The sequence below is a fragment of the Toxorhynchites rutilus genome, chromosome 1 (assembly GCF_029784135.1).
Source record: "Toxorhynchites rutilus septentrionalis strain SRP chromosome 1, ASM2978413v1, whole genome shotgun sequence".
Classification (NCBI taxonomy): domain Eukaryota; kingdom Metazoa; phylum Arthropoda; class Insecta; order Diptera; family Culicidae; genus Toxorhynchites; species Toxorhynchites rutilus.
Window position 1 is genome coordinate 29,005,960 of NC_073744.1, and position 17,447 is coordinate 29,023,406.

General features: G+C 37.6%; 1 protein-coding gene and 1 pseudogene across 2 annotated transcripts in view; one reads left to right on the plus strand and one right to left on the minus strand.

Annotated features, from left to right (window-relative positions):
* The window catches only part of LOC129764240 (5-hydroxytryptamine receptor 1-like), a 201,156-nt gene that overhangs the window by 137,262 nt on the left and 46,447 nt on the right, over window positions 1-17,447 (minus strand). The window lies entirely within an intron of this gene.
* On the plus strand, window positions 4,255-4,437 carry LOC129763774 (U4 spliceosomal RNA; annotated as a pseudogene).

The following is a 17,447-nucleotide window of genomic DNA, read 5'->3' on the forward strand; positions in this document are numbered from 1 at the left end:
ATCTTAGGAATGTCCGATTCTTTTAGTATGTGAATCGCCAAAATCCCTTCGCGGCAAAAATAGTTATTAACTTTAACTTTATTTCATAAAAACGTGACCTGTTTTCTGATTTGGCACCCTTAATGAAAGACGTAGTTCTACGTCAAAAAATATGTTTGTTTCGAGCATGCAGTTATGCAATGTTCTGATTCTTACTTCAATGAAACCGCAATCGATTAATACGTTTTTATGTTATTTTATAGCTCATTTTTATATCCAGAGTTCCAGAGTTACTTACTTTTAATTAATAACAATGAAAAATTGGAATATCGTTATTTGTGTTGGAGTATCAAAAATTACTCTGTTTTGAGTAGGCAGAATTAGATGACTATTAAAAAATAATAAAGACGAAGAAAACATATGTTTTGGAGTTTTTTCATTCAATCATACCCTCTTCTTCGAATAAATGCCAATAAAGACTGAAAAATACATAATGGCAATATTACAGAGACGTTCAATTTTCGGTCTGTGACACCGTGCGCGAGTATACGTGTTATGATTTTGCACGCGAGTACAGGAGGGTTAACAAATTGTCATTACCATAATTATATTTAACGCAGTTGGAGTCGAAACACAACGCGTTGAGTGACAGTAGTATTTATATATTAGTCATTCCAAATATACTAATTAAACGCATGATTTTCGTGATGGTGATAATTTGTTAATCCGCAATGCAGTGGTTTGAGTGCTATCCACGATAAAAGATGCACTAATAAAGTATGTGGTTTAAATTGTATCAAGTGGAACAACCACTCATGCCAGGGTACGTATATGTCAAGGTAATCTGGACTCGAAGTGTGTAGCGACACGATTCATTTACGAGTATACACTCTCAACTATGACATCTAAGCTTTGACGAAAAGCAGCGATCGTAAAGCAATTCATAACAAGTGTTTTTTGTTGTTGCAAATATTACGTGTTTTTCTACTGATTTTTTGAAAATCAGCCAATAATACCTGAGATAGAGAAGTTCATTAAATCATTAAATTTAAAATAACGGAATTAGTACCCAGGATGTTTTGTTTTTGTGCTACTTTTTGAATCTGGTCCTCATACGGCGGCCCGACTGCAACGGATTATATTTATAAAATACTAACTGACCCGGCAAACTTCGAAAACCTACGAAAAATGTAACGAACGAAAAAATCTATTTTTTCCGCATTGAATTTCATTTCAAGATTGTTCCTACTTTCTTTTTCCATGTTTTTTATTGATAAAAATGACAGTCTTATTAATAGTAACGATTTGCTTTAAATTCTTCGATTTACTCTCAAGTATTCTTATTAAGGCTGTTTGAGTTTTCAGAAAATCAGACAATGAAATGAAGCACCTTGTTTGAAAACAGTTATTGGCATTTATCGAAGAAATACGAATCTCGAAACAATACAGAAATGGTATCAGAAAAAAAAACATGTTGATATCATCGCGGTAGCGGTAGCGCGATTAATTCTCAAATCATGCTAAATATTGTCCGGAAAAATACGTATCGATTCTAAGAAAAAAAAATCAAAAGCATATTTTTTCTAGATATACATTTATTCGATTATAGGTGCACCGTTTTGTTCCATAATATTTAAGCACCTTTCACGCAACTTTAGAATTCCATTCTCTCAAAACATCTTAGTTTTCTCGTCAAAAAAACTGGACAAAGTGCTTTTTATGCTATATAGTGAGTTGAAGTTCTTACAGGTATCTTAACAGTTGATAATCTAAAAATACAATATCTGCTGAGATAAAATATCTAGTGAGTAAGGCGAGTGGAGTCTTAGAAGCACCCTGGAAGCGTTCTGGATTTTAATACGTTCAGCTGCGAGAAGTACTTGTTGGAATTCATCGAGACTTGTTGATTGGTAGAAGCTCATAATACAGATTTTTCCTACACCACTTTTCTCACCGCGCCAATACTATTAATTCTATTCACTTGCTCAAGATTTTTTCAACTCAACATTATTATGAATGATTTGCCCTTCACAATTCGCTACAAATATATATTTTCGTTGCGTTTATGGAACAAATTGATAATTTCCGGTAAAAGAAACCCTTATTCCTATATATTAACACAATGTTGCATTCTATAATCCGATTGAGTCAAATACTATCGGGTCGTGCAAATGTTTTAACCTTGGATTGCAGAATGCAAAAGTTGATTTCGTTCGGATTGCGATATGTCAAATATGTTCGGGTTCCGGAATATAGATTGAACCGTATTCACATGAACGGTGATTCCAGACATCTGTAGCGAATCTATTAATTCAAGTGTCGAGTGCTGAGGATTAATCATGATAAGCGTGTGTATTTGGTTGTCATCAGTAGCAGCATGGACTTTCCAGACAACCCAATAGAAGCATAATACAAAAATTACCAGATAACATTAAAGGAAAACATCATTGCAAGAAACAGATCTTTAGAGATATGGCCCGTGCACCCATGGAAGAATTTCTTGTTCGTTTCCATTTTTGGGGAAAGCCTTGAGAGTGGTTGGAAAATAGAAAGGAAGCAGTTTTGTCATCAAGAGTGGAAGCTGAATCGAAATTCGCACTTAAGTCGGGATTTTTCAATACTACGAAAATTCCAACAATTATCTTTGGGTAGCTTTATCCTGACGGAATTCAAGATCCTCTATTACCGTTAGGAATAAACGGATCGGTTCCAGTTTATGTGCGTTTCTTTCATATGCGTTTCAGTACTATGAAAAGATATAAATGTTTGACCTGACAGCACTCTCAGACAACTCAGTCTTTTTTATGATGAATACAGAGTATTCAAGGTGGGCGTAAAGTTTAAAAAGCATGTAAATACAAAGCAGATCTCATTCATTTTTTACTACAAACATGAGTTTTTTTGCTTTAAAAAATATTTAACGAGTCCACGTGGACATTATCTAAACCCCCTCTCCTTTCACCGTGGACAAGCGCGGACATTCCCGTAACCTCTACCTCCCCTAAAGTTGTCCACGTGGTATGTGGACAGCCCCTAATAGGCATTTATCAGCTATTGTATTGTATGTTGCCCAATCAATTCGTGCTCAATTCACGTTTTTATCGTGTAGGTCTTGCTACTAACAATTCATGTAATTGTGGTCTAGGATGTCATAACATCGAGCATGTTATTTGGTTATGTAAAGATGCAATTAATTAATTTAACTGGCTGCTGATTTAGAAGATCGAAAGAGAATACTTCCGCATATCAGATTACAATAGCATGAGCAGTCGCGATCTTAATATTATGCTCTCTATATGAGTCTTCCTAAGGAACCCGCTTCACTTCCTCGAATGCACATGCCAATTCTCCTTTCCCTTTCCTATACATAAGCAGAACTTAGCACCCAATAAAATCAATTCACTATAGAAGTTACACGAACTTTTCTAGAGAGCACTCATGGTCATAGAATACTCAATATACATCGCCGGGCGTTATTATACTATACTGGGGTGGAAGTTCAAAATTTCGAAAACGGAATCGTTACGCCCGAGAACGAGATTTTGAGCGTTAACAGCTCCTAAACAACTGAATTAAATGGTATGATATTCACTTTATTCGAAAGATAAAATGTCTACGCGTTCTACGCTTACTACTTTTTGATCCAAAATCTAGTTTTTGTTGCCTTAAAATTGCTTTCAGAACAGGCTATTGAAATCACACCAATCGGTATAAAAGCGAGTGTCGCTCGGAAATCCACTCAGTTATGATTGCGTAACGATTGAGGAACCATCGCTGGAATGAATGGTTGTTTCGCTAACACAAACTTTGCTGAATAGATGCAAGTTGTGGGTACTTTTTACTCGTTCGCGTTTCTGCAAATCGGAATATATCCCTAACACGGATTTCAAAACCATGGAGCGTGGGAAATTGGCATTACAAATGAGATGCAAGCTAAGAGTACTTTTGTACTCGCTTGTATTTTTGCAAATCGGAATGTGTTTTCCTAACACAGATTCCGAAACCAATAAGTTGGGAAAATCGGCATTGCAGATCTTGCAGTACTTTTATACTCCTATGCATTTTTACACTGCGAAATTCGTTTTGCTAACACGGTCTACAAAAGCGGGTACAACTTCTACGCCTACCGTTTGATGATTAGGCAAAATGTTGATAGCTATTTGCTGCGATGGCCACTACCATAATGCATGAATTGACCTAAATTGGGATTTGTCTGCAATTGAGTTCGTAAATTGTTTCATTCATTCACTAGTTTAATCAATACATACAAAAGATAGCTCTGCGCAGCAACGATATCGTACCCAATGAGGAACAGCCGAGGTGCGATTATTGCTAATTGAAAAAAACACAAATGGTTACTAAGCAAACGGCAGTCCTACGTCAACCTTGCGGTTGTATCATAGGTATAACCCATCCATAGTTTTTTTGGTGTGGAATTCGTTCAAGTTTTTTAGAAAAAGCAGAATTTATCTTCAAATTCACCAGTTTCACGTATTTTTTCTTCGCTAAGAAGATTATAAATCACCAACGTGGCAACGAAGGAGAAAATGCTCTTTTTTTCTATCTTTTTATCTTTTATATATTTCTGTAGTCATAGATTAATTTAACTTAGACTTATAGTTATGAAGATCTTAACTTCAGACTTCTGTTTAAAAATGATACATGACGACTCTTTGTCTTTTTGTCTTCTTCTGAATAATTAAATAAACAGAAGAAAAAGGTAGTAATGACTTTTAACGTACTTTTTTGTACATATTTGAACAGAATGTGGTTCCGGATTCTACCGCGTTATCTCATCTAACCCGTTAAAGGATACAAGTTCGTACAGGAAACGATTTTTTTTCAGGGCTTCTATTTGATGTATCAAAAGAGAAAAAAAATACAGATTTTGAACAATGGAAAAAAAAACAATTCAAATGCAATTACTACACCCAATCACAGTCCTATGTCAAGATCCCGTCCGTGCCCCTAGGCTCAGACCCATCAACTTTTTTTGTTATTAGGACCTCCAAACATTCACGTTTGCTTGCTGAACGAACGCTCAGTTGAATGTCTGCCATTTTACAATATGGATCGTTTTAGCATCGCACAACGTGTTAATTTTGTTAAATTATACTATAAAAATGATGAAAAACCGGCAACTGTTTTTCGAGCATTACGGACGGATTTTGGTCGTCATGGACGGCCTACAGAGCACACAATCGCTAATGTAGTGCGTAAATTCGAACAAACTGGATCCGTAGCGGATATTGTGAAACCTGTGCATCATCGTAATGTGCGTTCGGCCGAAAATATTGCTGCTGTTGCTGCCAGTGTGGAGGATGACCCGAATGTTTCGATTCCACGGCGTGCTCAGTAATTGGGCTTGTCAAACACATCATTGTGGCGAATTTTGCATTTGGACTTGCACCTACATCCATATAAAGTCCAACTGTTACAAAAATAAGAGCGTGGTGACCATGGAATGCGTCGGGCATACGTCGATTAGGTGAACGAACAACAGCAGCAAAATGCTGAATTTTCGCATCAAATTTTCTTCAGCGATGAGGCACATTTCGAGCTCGGTGGCTATGTGAACACCCAAAATTTTCGTATATGGGGCTCAGAAAATCCACACGTTATTGTTGAGAGGCCATTGCATCCGCCAAAAGTCTTTGTTTGGTGCGCATTATGGTCTGGTGGAGTCATCGGGCCGTTTTTCTTTGAAAATGAGGACGGCGAGTCGGTAACTGTGAATGGTGAGCGCCAGTGCTTGGAAATATCAGTATCACATCAATCTTTTCAGCTGAATTTCCGACCACATTCGATCATTATACTATTGCATTCGGGATACCGAAAATGAGCCAACGCCGAACCTCACAATCACAGCAAGCCCCTCACAGTTGATTCATCCAGTTTTGTTCATTCTCTTTTTCATTCTGTTCTGCGTTCACGGAATGTGAGCAGAAGAAAATATCCCTAGTTTTTTCATTCATTGATATTAATATACCAGTTCATTCACTATCAGCAGCGTTCTCGGACACTGACAAAACGGAGAAATTCGTTGAGGAAGATAACGAAGTACAGAATTTTCATAATAGTGACAAGAAATTAAATTGTTCAAGCATGCAAGGTTTCCATCTCAGTTAAAATGCTTTTATTTTACATAGTGAATTTTCAATTCCAATTCCACTTGTCAGAAACGCTTCAAAAGACTCCAATTCCGATGTAAAAAAATGACGTCTTGACTTAAATTTCAAACATTTTATTTTTGACTCAAATTCCGAACACACGAACATAACGGTGTCCAAGACACGACCGCAATGGGAATATTTCGAACTTCCTTTTGCAAACGGATTAAACTGTGTTATAGGATTAGCGGATGAAATTGCCAACATACAGCTTTGGCTGACAAAGTTTGCATTCGCTACTCGGATCGATTCTGCAGAACACCTCCTCGCCGTCCAAGCCTATGCAATCCTTAGCTGTGAGTGTGCATGCAGATATTGCTATTTTGGTTTTCATTTCCGCTTGCGCCACCGATTTGCGTTGCTCTTTCGGAGTAACTTCAAAAATAACTGAATAAGCAAGGCACTGACTCAATGAGAAAATCACACACATATCGTGATATTGAAAATGAACAGTCACAATATTCCTGAAAATTCAATGGCAATTAATAAATGTGAATGAATTCTCATGACTCAAGCTTTAAGAAAAGCTCAGATAGTACAGAATGAATATGAATGAACACGGTTGTAAATTTGTTTGCCGTCGAAAAAATGACAGCAGCATCGACAAGCAAAATGAACGCGTTACACTGATAAAAATATATTTTCAATATTACTTAACAAGCTCAATATTTCCAAGCTCTGGTGAGCGCTATGGCCGCATGTTAACCTTTTTTTTTTTGCCACAAATTGAAGATATGGATACGGATGACATGTGGTTTCAGCAAGACGACGCCTCGTGCCACACAACACGACAGAACATGGCCATATTGCGAACGAAATTTGAGGGACGCATAATTTCGCGTTATGGTGATGCCAATTGGCCGTCCAGATCATGCGATTTGAACCCGCTAGACTTTTTTTTTGTGGGGTTATGCGAAAGACCGTGTCTATGCCAACTCTCCGCAAACTCTTGAACATTTGAAATACAACATTCGTGAAGTTATGACCGAGATACCGCCCCATATGTGCCGAAAAGTCATCGAAAATTACCTGTTCCGGATCAAGGTGTGCGAGGAAGCCCTAGGTGGACATTTGAATGATGTTGTATTTCACACATAATGGCATAAACGAAACTTTAATTTGAAACAAAAGTTTCATCGAAATTCGAATTCTAAGTGTGTTTTATTTAAATTTACTTTCGGAATTTAAAGTTGGAAAACCCTGTACTTCTACTTAAAATAGTCATTGTATTACAAAATTATTTCCAGACACAATTCTCGTTGAAGATTTTTCAATAAATTTCAAATAACATGTTTCTCCCTTACATGGAATACATATTTGGTACATGAAATATAATAAAATGATGACATCTCAAATCGGACGATTGCTTCCCCGAGTTTTGCACTTACACCTTTGCTACATTAGTTCTCGGGATATGCAAAAAAGTTTTGTCTCATTTGCCTCCCCTTCGAGAGGAGGAGAATAAAAACATTTTGTGCGTCCTAATACCTCCTCGTGCCAAATTTGGTTCAATTTGCTTGCTTGATTTTTGAGTTGTGCAGAAATTTTGTGTTTCATTAGTATGGCAGCCTCCCCTTAGCGAGGAGGAGGAGTGTCGAGCCCCCCTCTTGAAGGCTGCCGTACAAAACCCCCTGAAACTTCTACATCATCAATTCCGAATGAAATCGTCCTAAGAAGGCAGATTTTAAAAACTTGTATTTTTGATTCGAATGATAGTGTGTATTTCGTTTGGGTTGGAGGAAGTATGAGTTTTCCACAGCAATTGGGGATTTTTCGACTGAAGCGTAACTTTTGAAAAGGGCATATCGATTTGAGTAAGAGAAATCTTTGATAATTTTTATCTAAAAAACTATGAGTCGTACCGAAATAGTGTGTTAGAAAGAGTATTGTTGGCTTAATTTGAAAAAAATTATACTAAGAAAAAAAAGTAGTACTTTTTTTTATTTACAAAATAAAATTTCAATTTGCGATATCAAAAAATATGTATTTTTAAATATTTTTTTCATATAAAATAGAAATCATGTAGAAAATTTATGAAATGAATCCAAAATGGTAAAACTATTTTTGACGAAATTTGTGGAACATCGAACTTTTAGGAATTTTCGAAACTTCGAATTTTTGTATGTTAGCAATTATTCTTAGCCAGAAATTATGAATCCTGATGTGATATAAAAAAAAGGTTATTATCAATCTCCTTCTAAATGTAGCCATTCTCAAAATATTTAAAAAAGTATTTGTAATTTATTGTCTTTTTAGTAGTAAATAGGCCCTTTAAATACGTTTATCGTGTTATACCATCATGTTCATGAGATTTTATGAATTCGCTTATAATTTCCAACAACTTTTCCAAATACATCGTTATGGCAAAGACATATGTTTAGGAGTTACTTTACGAAACATTCGAAGACATGTGGGTTAATACAAAACGTAGCGAAACTGATAAATCTTTTTTATCTTAATACAAACTTCAATCAATCAAAAAAAATTATTGGAAATTATAAGAAAATTCATAAAATTTCATGAACATGGCGGTATAACGCGGCAAACATATTAAAAGAGATTATTTACTATAAAAAAGCTAATAAATTAGAAATATTTTTTTAAATATCTTGAGAATGCTTGCATTTAGACGGAGATTAATAATAGCCTTTTTTGTTTTAAATCACATCAGAATTCATAATTTGTGGCTAAAAATGATTGCTAACATACAAAAATTCGAAGTTTCGAAAATTCCTAAAAATTCGATGTTCCACAAATTTCGTCAAAAATTGTTTTTATTTTTTATTTTGTAAATAAAAAAAGAGTACTAATTTTTTTTCTCAGTGTGCATTTTTTTCATATTTAACCATCAATACTCTATAACTCTTTCTAAGACACTATTTCGGTACGGCTCTTAGTTTTTAAGATATAAATTATCAAAGAATTCTCTTACTCAAATCGATACATCCTATTCAAAAGTTACGCTTGAGTCGAAAAATTCCCAATTGCTGTGGAAAACTCATATTTCCTTTATCCCAAACGGAATACACACTATCATTCGAATCAAAAATACTCATGTTTTGTCATTTGTCGATTTCAATTGGAATTGCTGACATGCTGAATCGACCAAACCATTTGGTTTGATTATTGACCCTACCCCTATTCCTTTACTTAAATGAAAAACCATTTTAAATCGGCTTTCAAAAATGCTTTTACATTCGCTTTATCTGGATATCAACGAATGCACCATCGCCGCGTTTAATCATGGCGACGGATTTACTACGCTTACTACGTGTGTAGACCATTTGATGGAATCACTAAACCTGGAAATGCAATAAACGTCACATTCGTGCATTGTTGCCAGTTAATCGTAGGCAATGAACAACCGGCCTCGGCTTCATCATTTGGAAGTCGGAAGCGGATGTCGGCGAGTTTTTTTTTTCTATTGAAATACTCTCACGCAATGTTTGCACGCCACTCCAATCGTTCGGGGCATGTAAGTGTGTGAGCCACGTGCGCCTGAAATGCCATACAATTTCTTGTATGTGTGCGCTATAATTTACGAAAACAACCGTGTAGTCATGCTGTCTGTCTGTCCGTTTGTCTGTCATGTCTATCGGTTCGCATATCGACGGAATTACAACGATGACGGAGCCAAGAAGTTACTGGCGATGAGAATCATGATGACGAGGACGAATGCAGGTATGAAACTATCGATTTTACTATGATTTATTTGCGAGTCGTACCATGCACGTGATGCTTCTGCATTTATCATGCACCTTTACTGACTTCCGTACCGCAAAAAGTAGTCATTGCCATCACATTGGTCTATTATGGGACCATTATTTCAACCACAACTCCAGCAGAATAAGGCGATTACCGCCCCCCGAAAACCCACTGAGGGTATCATCATTATGCCGAGTGGTGGTGATAATGTTCCGACAGATGTCCCGGGCAGAATCCCGGGGTTTGGTTCGGTATCAATTAGCCGTCATTTGGCGTACGAAATACGGTCGCCCTGCGGTCTCCGCTGTTGATGACAACACATGGTAACCGCTTCACGATGGGGTACTTGTTCGCTCTTGGATGTGGGATGCGGAAATTGAGCGTCTTCAGATTAAAAGCTTTCACGGGTCAGATTTAATTTTTTTTTCGAGTGTACGACCCAACACAAACCACCGCGCCACCGCACTTCGTGGTTGATGGACAGCAAAGTGGTGATTACAGCTGTCATTAACGGCCTCATTTTGGATGAGTGGTTCGCCATAGGATCCATTTTCTCGACGGGGTCAGCTCGTGTTACCACTCCACTTGACCCGAGCAGGTCATCCGTTTCGTTTCGCAGACATGTTATCACCTGCCGCCGGTGCGTACGTCAATAAAATCTTGATTGTCCTTCTCGAGTGTTTCTCGGTCCGTTTCGGAGGGGTGAAAATGGAGACGACACTCGATGGATGATTTTCCCAGCGCAACCGATGTGATTATTTCCCCCGTGATGTTATCGGAGCATACCGATGTTTCCCGGAAAGGTGACATGAATAATCATTACGGTGTGGTTTTCTGCCGTAGCGCTGGAGGTAAAGTTCAAGCAACTCTCTGATGGAAGGGTAAGAAAAAGGAAAAAAAATGCGCAAATCGAAGGCGGTCGGCTCTAGGAATAAATGGGTTCGGAGGGATGCGATGAATATTGAATTACTCCCTCGTATCAGTCATAAATGCGGTTCCTGAGAATTCGTTTAAAATTGTATCAAACACAACCAACGGAAGCACTCTTTGACTTTCCTGAACGGTTAGATGGAATATTTTGTTTTTCCCACAGTAGCTGTCTGAGAAACATGAAAGATTTTACCTTTTCTTTGCTTTCTTGGGTTCGTTGATGATGTGTACGACGAGATAAGTTTTCCACCGACTCGCGGGCATTTTTTTCTCCTGTCAACAGCAACAGCATGATTCCAGCAAGAGAAAAGTTTTTCCCCCGTCCAGTGGAAAATCTCATTTTTCACGGCAGAGAGCGCTGGATTTGGGGATATGGCCACCATGGCGAACAACCGGTATACCGACAATAATTTTATTGTGTAATGGAATGCTGCTTCCATTCTTGCAAACTTTCCCCTCGTGGCAGCATACACACGAACACAAGTTTTAGGGATGACGAACTTTGTGGGGCAGGCGAGCAGCCGAGCTGTTCAACAATTCTATGGGTTTTAATGAAACTTTGCCTTTGATTGATGCTATCTTGGTACGACTCTGCACGGAAAGGTGGAAAGTTTCCATGCTCTCACATACGTGTGATGGGTTCCGTGACGTTGGGGAAGTTGTTTAAAATTGATTTTGTTGAGAATTCAAGGACTGCGAATGCGAATGTGAACAAGTGAGACGGTATAGTGAGAATACGAAGTGAAGATACACATTAATTGGACTATTCCGACCTGTTTGGGACACGGGTATTGCATTGCCATCGCCAGTTCGACAGGTGGCAAATAGTTTAGTGAAAGTCGAACCCGGCTCGGAATAGACATTGTGCACCGTGGATTTGGGATAATTTAAAAGTTCCGCCATCATGCGACCGGATAATCCGGGATTGTTATTACAATATCGAGTCGCGACTCACAGATTCCGGCAAAGCCGCAGTTAACGATGTCCGATAATCGTTCGATTAATCGAATACTGATTATAACGATTTTGAATCGAACGATTACTACACATCAAAAATCGAGGCGAGCAAGTAATTTGCCTCGATTAATCTATCCAAAACTCAGAGAAACCATTGCAGTTTTATTTTTTCAGGATTGTTTTGATTATTTCAACATGATTTTGCGTATTTCTTCAGTGGTTTTTTGCTATGTCAATGAAGAGGTTCTGTCAGCATCACATGGTAGGTCTTTCTTATACACTGTTCGACCAGAGGTCACATATTTAACACTTTTTGACATAAAAATTTTTGTTGAAATTTGAGCTTGGGTAGACTGTACAATTCGTAGTTGCTCTCCGTGATTGACCTGAACCAACCAAATTCCACAAAGAACAGAATGACGCTTGGGACTAGCAAATCATTTTCGTTGTGCAATTTTCGATGATTCGAGCTTTAAAAGCTCAATAACGACGCCGGCCACGTCCTTACAGTCAGCAGGGGAAGGGAAGGAATGTTAGTATGATATTCGCCGCCCGAAGGCCAGAAGGGTCGCTCTACAGAGTGGTTCCCTAGCGTTTATTGTGGAAGGGATAGTTGTTAGTGGGAATGGTTATGAAAAATCAGGATTCACTGCGGTAAGTGATGTGATTCTAAAAACGTGAACGCTCAACTATTCGGCGAAATGAGATTTGAAGAAAATATACATTCTTATCGGACCGGTCATGCAAGTTAAGTTTATTTGTTTCAATGCCTACAACAAAATCAACAAAATAGTTTAAAAAAGGAATACTTCTTGATCCACTATTATTTTGATTTATACGGTATATATGAACATTGAAAACATTGAAAATAATTTTATTAAAAGTTCAGTTTCTCCTATTGGACGCATCCAAGGAGGCAATCTCTGGCAAAGCGACGAATGCGGCAATCAATCCTAATAGGACGTACCGTTCCGAATCATATCCAGGACAGCCCCACATCCCGCACACCCTGCAACAACAACCTGAAATGCTTAATGCCCTGATGATATAACCAAAGGGTTACTCTAAAGAATCAGGGCATCAAGCCATCATCACAGAGCGTCCGAAACATGAAACCGTCCGAAATATGATTCAGAACGGTATTTCACACGATGTGCGAAAATGAAATTTTATATGCTATTTGCAAAAATTTTCGAACGAACGAACGAAAAATTATTGCGAATACCTAATTTAAAACTATCATTCATACATGAAAAAACAAGAAAACTATATGTTCTACAGCCGCGTCGTATTTTCGCATCTATTATTCTTATTGGATGCATGTTCAGTTTCGAGAGTAAAAAACCCTATTGGACGCAAACATTGATTATAGAGCGAAAAAAAAGAGAAAGAGCGAAACCACTTAGCTTTTTATCTCCATTCCGCTCGCGTAACACAAGTTCTCTCCCGACTGCGTCCCCTAACGTGTAATAACACGAAACGGACACTCGTCATTTTTTGATACCTAATAAGTTTTTGACATAGGACTATGTCTTTGATTTTTATATAGGGGGTCATTCTACCACAAATGTAAGGATTTATTAAGAGTTTTCAAACGCATATTACTCAAATTGGTTATTGCGACCTATGTGAATATAGTAAAAAAACTTAACAATTTGACGATTTAATCGGGTATGTTTTCTTTCGATTGCACTCTCCACTCGCTTCCTCCCCGACGCAACGAGCAATCTATTTGCCTAAATTCTGGCGTTAGCTCATAATGTGAGTTGATGCGTACAATGAATTATTCTCCATTTATCGATAATAGGCATTAATTTTATATTTTATTGTATGTTGTCCAATCAATTTGTGCTCAATTCATATTTTTATCGTGTAGGTATCACTACTAACAATTTGTGTAATTGTGGTCCAGGATGTCATAATATCGAGTGTGGTGTTTGGTTATGTGAAAATGCAATAAATGAATTTTAATTGCTGCTGATTTAGAAGATCGAAAGGGTATGCCCGCGTTAATCAGATTATGATAGCTTGAGTAGTCGCGATCTTACAGAGCGTGAACAACTATTAAATATTTCGAAACGTTTCAGAAACGTCACTTTTTCCACCACATTACCGTAGCTTGAGGAAAAATATATGGCAACTAACAGAGAACACTGAGAACAAACGAAAAACACGTCTGCACTCGCTGACTACCTTGGCCGAATCCGAGATGGAAAATGTAAGGTGGGAAGATTTTTAAATCTGTGACGTCACAGATTTTGTTTATGTATGTTACTTTTCTTATTATAGTCCCCTACATAGGAAAAGTATTGTTATTGAAAGTGATTATTTAATCAGATGAAATGAACGAACTAGCTTTTTTCTTAAATCAATGATAGCATTCAAAATCATGAGGACCCAACTAACATTTTAGCAGAAACTGAAATTTCAGTATTATCGAGGTTTTCTAAACTTAATTTCAATTCAATTTCACTTCTCGTCACGTCGACCAAAAACGTAAATGAACAAAGTCAGAGTCGCAGAATTGTTTGTTCCCTTGACGGAGAATCATTTGACAGTGCATGGGTGGCACTGTTTGCAGGTTGCAGTTTTTTTCATGTAAAATGCACTTGAAGAATAAATTTGATTGACTCCTTATGACCTAGATTGAGACGAAAAGTTTTCCTCTTGAGTCCTAGTTTTAGACGAACGAAGTACCCTAATTGTGAAAAAACTAATTACGAATGCTGACAAGAGATAAACTTCCATGAAGTTGCTCAAAATCCAAACATAGTAGACATTAGAATACTGGTTCTGATTTACGAAAAAATCCAAGGAAAAATGAAACATTCTAGTTCGTGACATGTTCTGTTTTTTTAATGATGAATGTAATACGTAATATTTGGAAACATGTAATTAGTTGCTATATACAGTGGAACCCGGATTATAATTTTAATTTCTTCTTTGAAACTCTATATAAAAAAAACATTTTTTTCGCTGCATTAGCAATATTGTGAATCGCTGAAATAATTGATATCACTGCACTAGGAATATTGTTTTGTTTTTTGCATTACCAAAAAGAGACGAATGAACTCTCAGAGTTTAAAGTCTCTTTAATCCAATAGCCTGTCAGCGTTACCAAAGGCGCAATAAAGTGAAGTGTTTTTGGGGTTAACGGGCCGTGGCAACTATTTTTTTCTCCAAAATATATATTTTTATCAAGGTTCATATGGCGTTAGCCTGGCGGGGTCGGGAGTTAAATATTTTGACAGTTTTTCTTATTATCTATGTTAGTAATATGTTACCGATTACTCGCGGTTGGCTCGAGGTTAGTATTACAAGTGTTCTCATAATTGGGATGTTGCAGTCTTCAATGCTCTGTACGTGTGTCCGACACGGGGTACTTCCTATTGGGATGCAGCTGACCATTAATCAGCAACGCCCCCTAGTCTGTACCCCATATCTAGCGTGGTGCGTCTTCTCGACTCGAGGAATCCAGGATAGAATAGTCACTAGCCGGCGTGTGGCAACTATATTGCCACCAATTTTTTTAACTATTTCAATTGTTAAAATTTTTTGAAAGGTAAATATGTGTTCTTCCTCATTCAAGAATTATGTTCTCTGAAGTTGAAGTCGATCCCTTGCCTAGTTCTCAAGGCCCGTTAAAGGGTTGAAGTAATTGTACATAGATAGCCTCTTAATACTGGTTCATGGTTCATGAATAGTTAAAGAGAGGTTCTGTAACGATTTGAAGTCGAAGAAATATGAGAATGGTGTTAGGGCTCAGGGTGTCGATTTTGCCTTGATTTCCCCTAGAGTCTTTTTTCGTTCGTTCTATGAATATTTATTTCTGTTAGTTGTTCACGTTTGTTCCATTTGTACATGGAGCCGCGGACGTACAAAAGTTGATGGGCCTGTACCTAGAAGCATGGACGGGATCTTGACATAGGACTGTGTGACTGTGTGAAGTAATTGCATTTGAATTGAGTTTTTTCATTATTCAAAATATGTTTTTTTTTCTTTTGATACACCAAAAGAAAGCCCTGAAAAAAACCGTTTCCTGTATGAACTTGTATCCTTCACGGGTTAGATGAGATAACGTGGTAGAATACGGAATCACATTTTGTTCAAAACTGTACACAAAAATTCTATTAAAGACATTATTACCCTTTTCTTCTGTTCGTTCAATTATGCAGAAGACGAGGAGTCATCATTTATCATTTTTAAAAACAAGTCTGAATAGTTAAGTGCTAAGTTCTGCTTATGTATAGAAAAGGAAAAGGAGAGTGGGCAGGTTCATTCGAGGACGCTTGCTTCTAAGGAAGACATATTTGGGGAACATAATATTAACCAAACATAACCAAACAACATGCTCGATATTATGACATCCTGGACAACAATTACATACATTGTTAGTAGCAAAACCTACACGATGAAGACGAGAATTGAATCTTCCAAAATCATCCCTCCATTGATTTTGCCAACTTATAAATGTCTGTTTGTCCGAAGAATGTAGAATTACTCATGATACGCATCGACTCATATTCTGAGCCGAATTGTAGGCAAAAAAGATTGTTCGTTGCGTCGGGGAGGAAAGTGAGTGGTTAGTGCAATCGAAAAACATACCCATTTCAATCGTCAAATTGTTTAAATTTTTACTTTATTTTCTGGTCGAGTTTCAAGCAATTTTCTGTCTAATGATATATTACACAACATGTGTCGCAATAACGATATTGAGTAATATGCACTTGAAAACTCTTAATGAATCGTTAAATTTTTCGTTAAGTGACCCCCCTTTATAGAAATCAAAGTCATAGTCTTATGTCAAAAAATCTCTGTATGTCCTTTACACAAGTTGTTCCATGGCATTAATTCCGGTCGTTATTTCTAAGCACTTTACAAACAGAACCTTTCAAAATGTGGGTGCTTGTGTAATTTTTTTGTTTCCCAGCTCACAGTGCGATCCATCGCCATAAAATGTTATATTCCTACCAGCACTGAATTGACTTCTCTTCCCAGGAAGTGGCAATTACAGGCGCACGGCGCAACTAATTGGAGCCCTTGTTCCGCTGTAAATGCCAGCGCTTTGGCGCTGTTTGATCTGGATCAGCGAGTGTAAGCGAATGAAAAGTTAGAACGCTCTAGTGTTCGATTCACGCAACGGAAACAGTGAATTGCCTCTGATGATAGCTACAAAGAGATCCGATTCATTCCCAGGAAAAGCCGTATACTTAGAAGCTTAGAAAAAATATCACCTGGAAAAGTTTCTGTGGGGAGAAGACGCTTTTCAGAAAAGAATACTTCTATGTTATCCAGTTTAAAATCATACAAGAGGAAAGGTATAACCTACAGCAGCATCATGTCGTCGTCGTAGTCCGTTTGCCTACTTACACCTTATCCGATCGTGATCAAGCTTGCTGAACGAAAAAGAGTTTGTTTGCCGAGGAGGCAGGTTGTCACTCAGGAACAAACACTCGTGCGACGTTCCCCATCCATGATTTTCCATCGAACTTCCGCCAAGTTACACGAGTTAATTAAAAAGTGCTCAACTAACTGTCGGAGAGACTTTTAACGAATGCCCTCACAGCATCCTCCTATTGCTTTGGGATTGCCTGTGTCTGGGAAACGTCCTGGCTTCAATTACACCTAAACAACCCACACAGCACCTATTTGTCAATTGTTCCGCTCAGTGATACTGCTTCCCTTTTAATTTACTAGAAAGTTTTC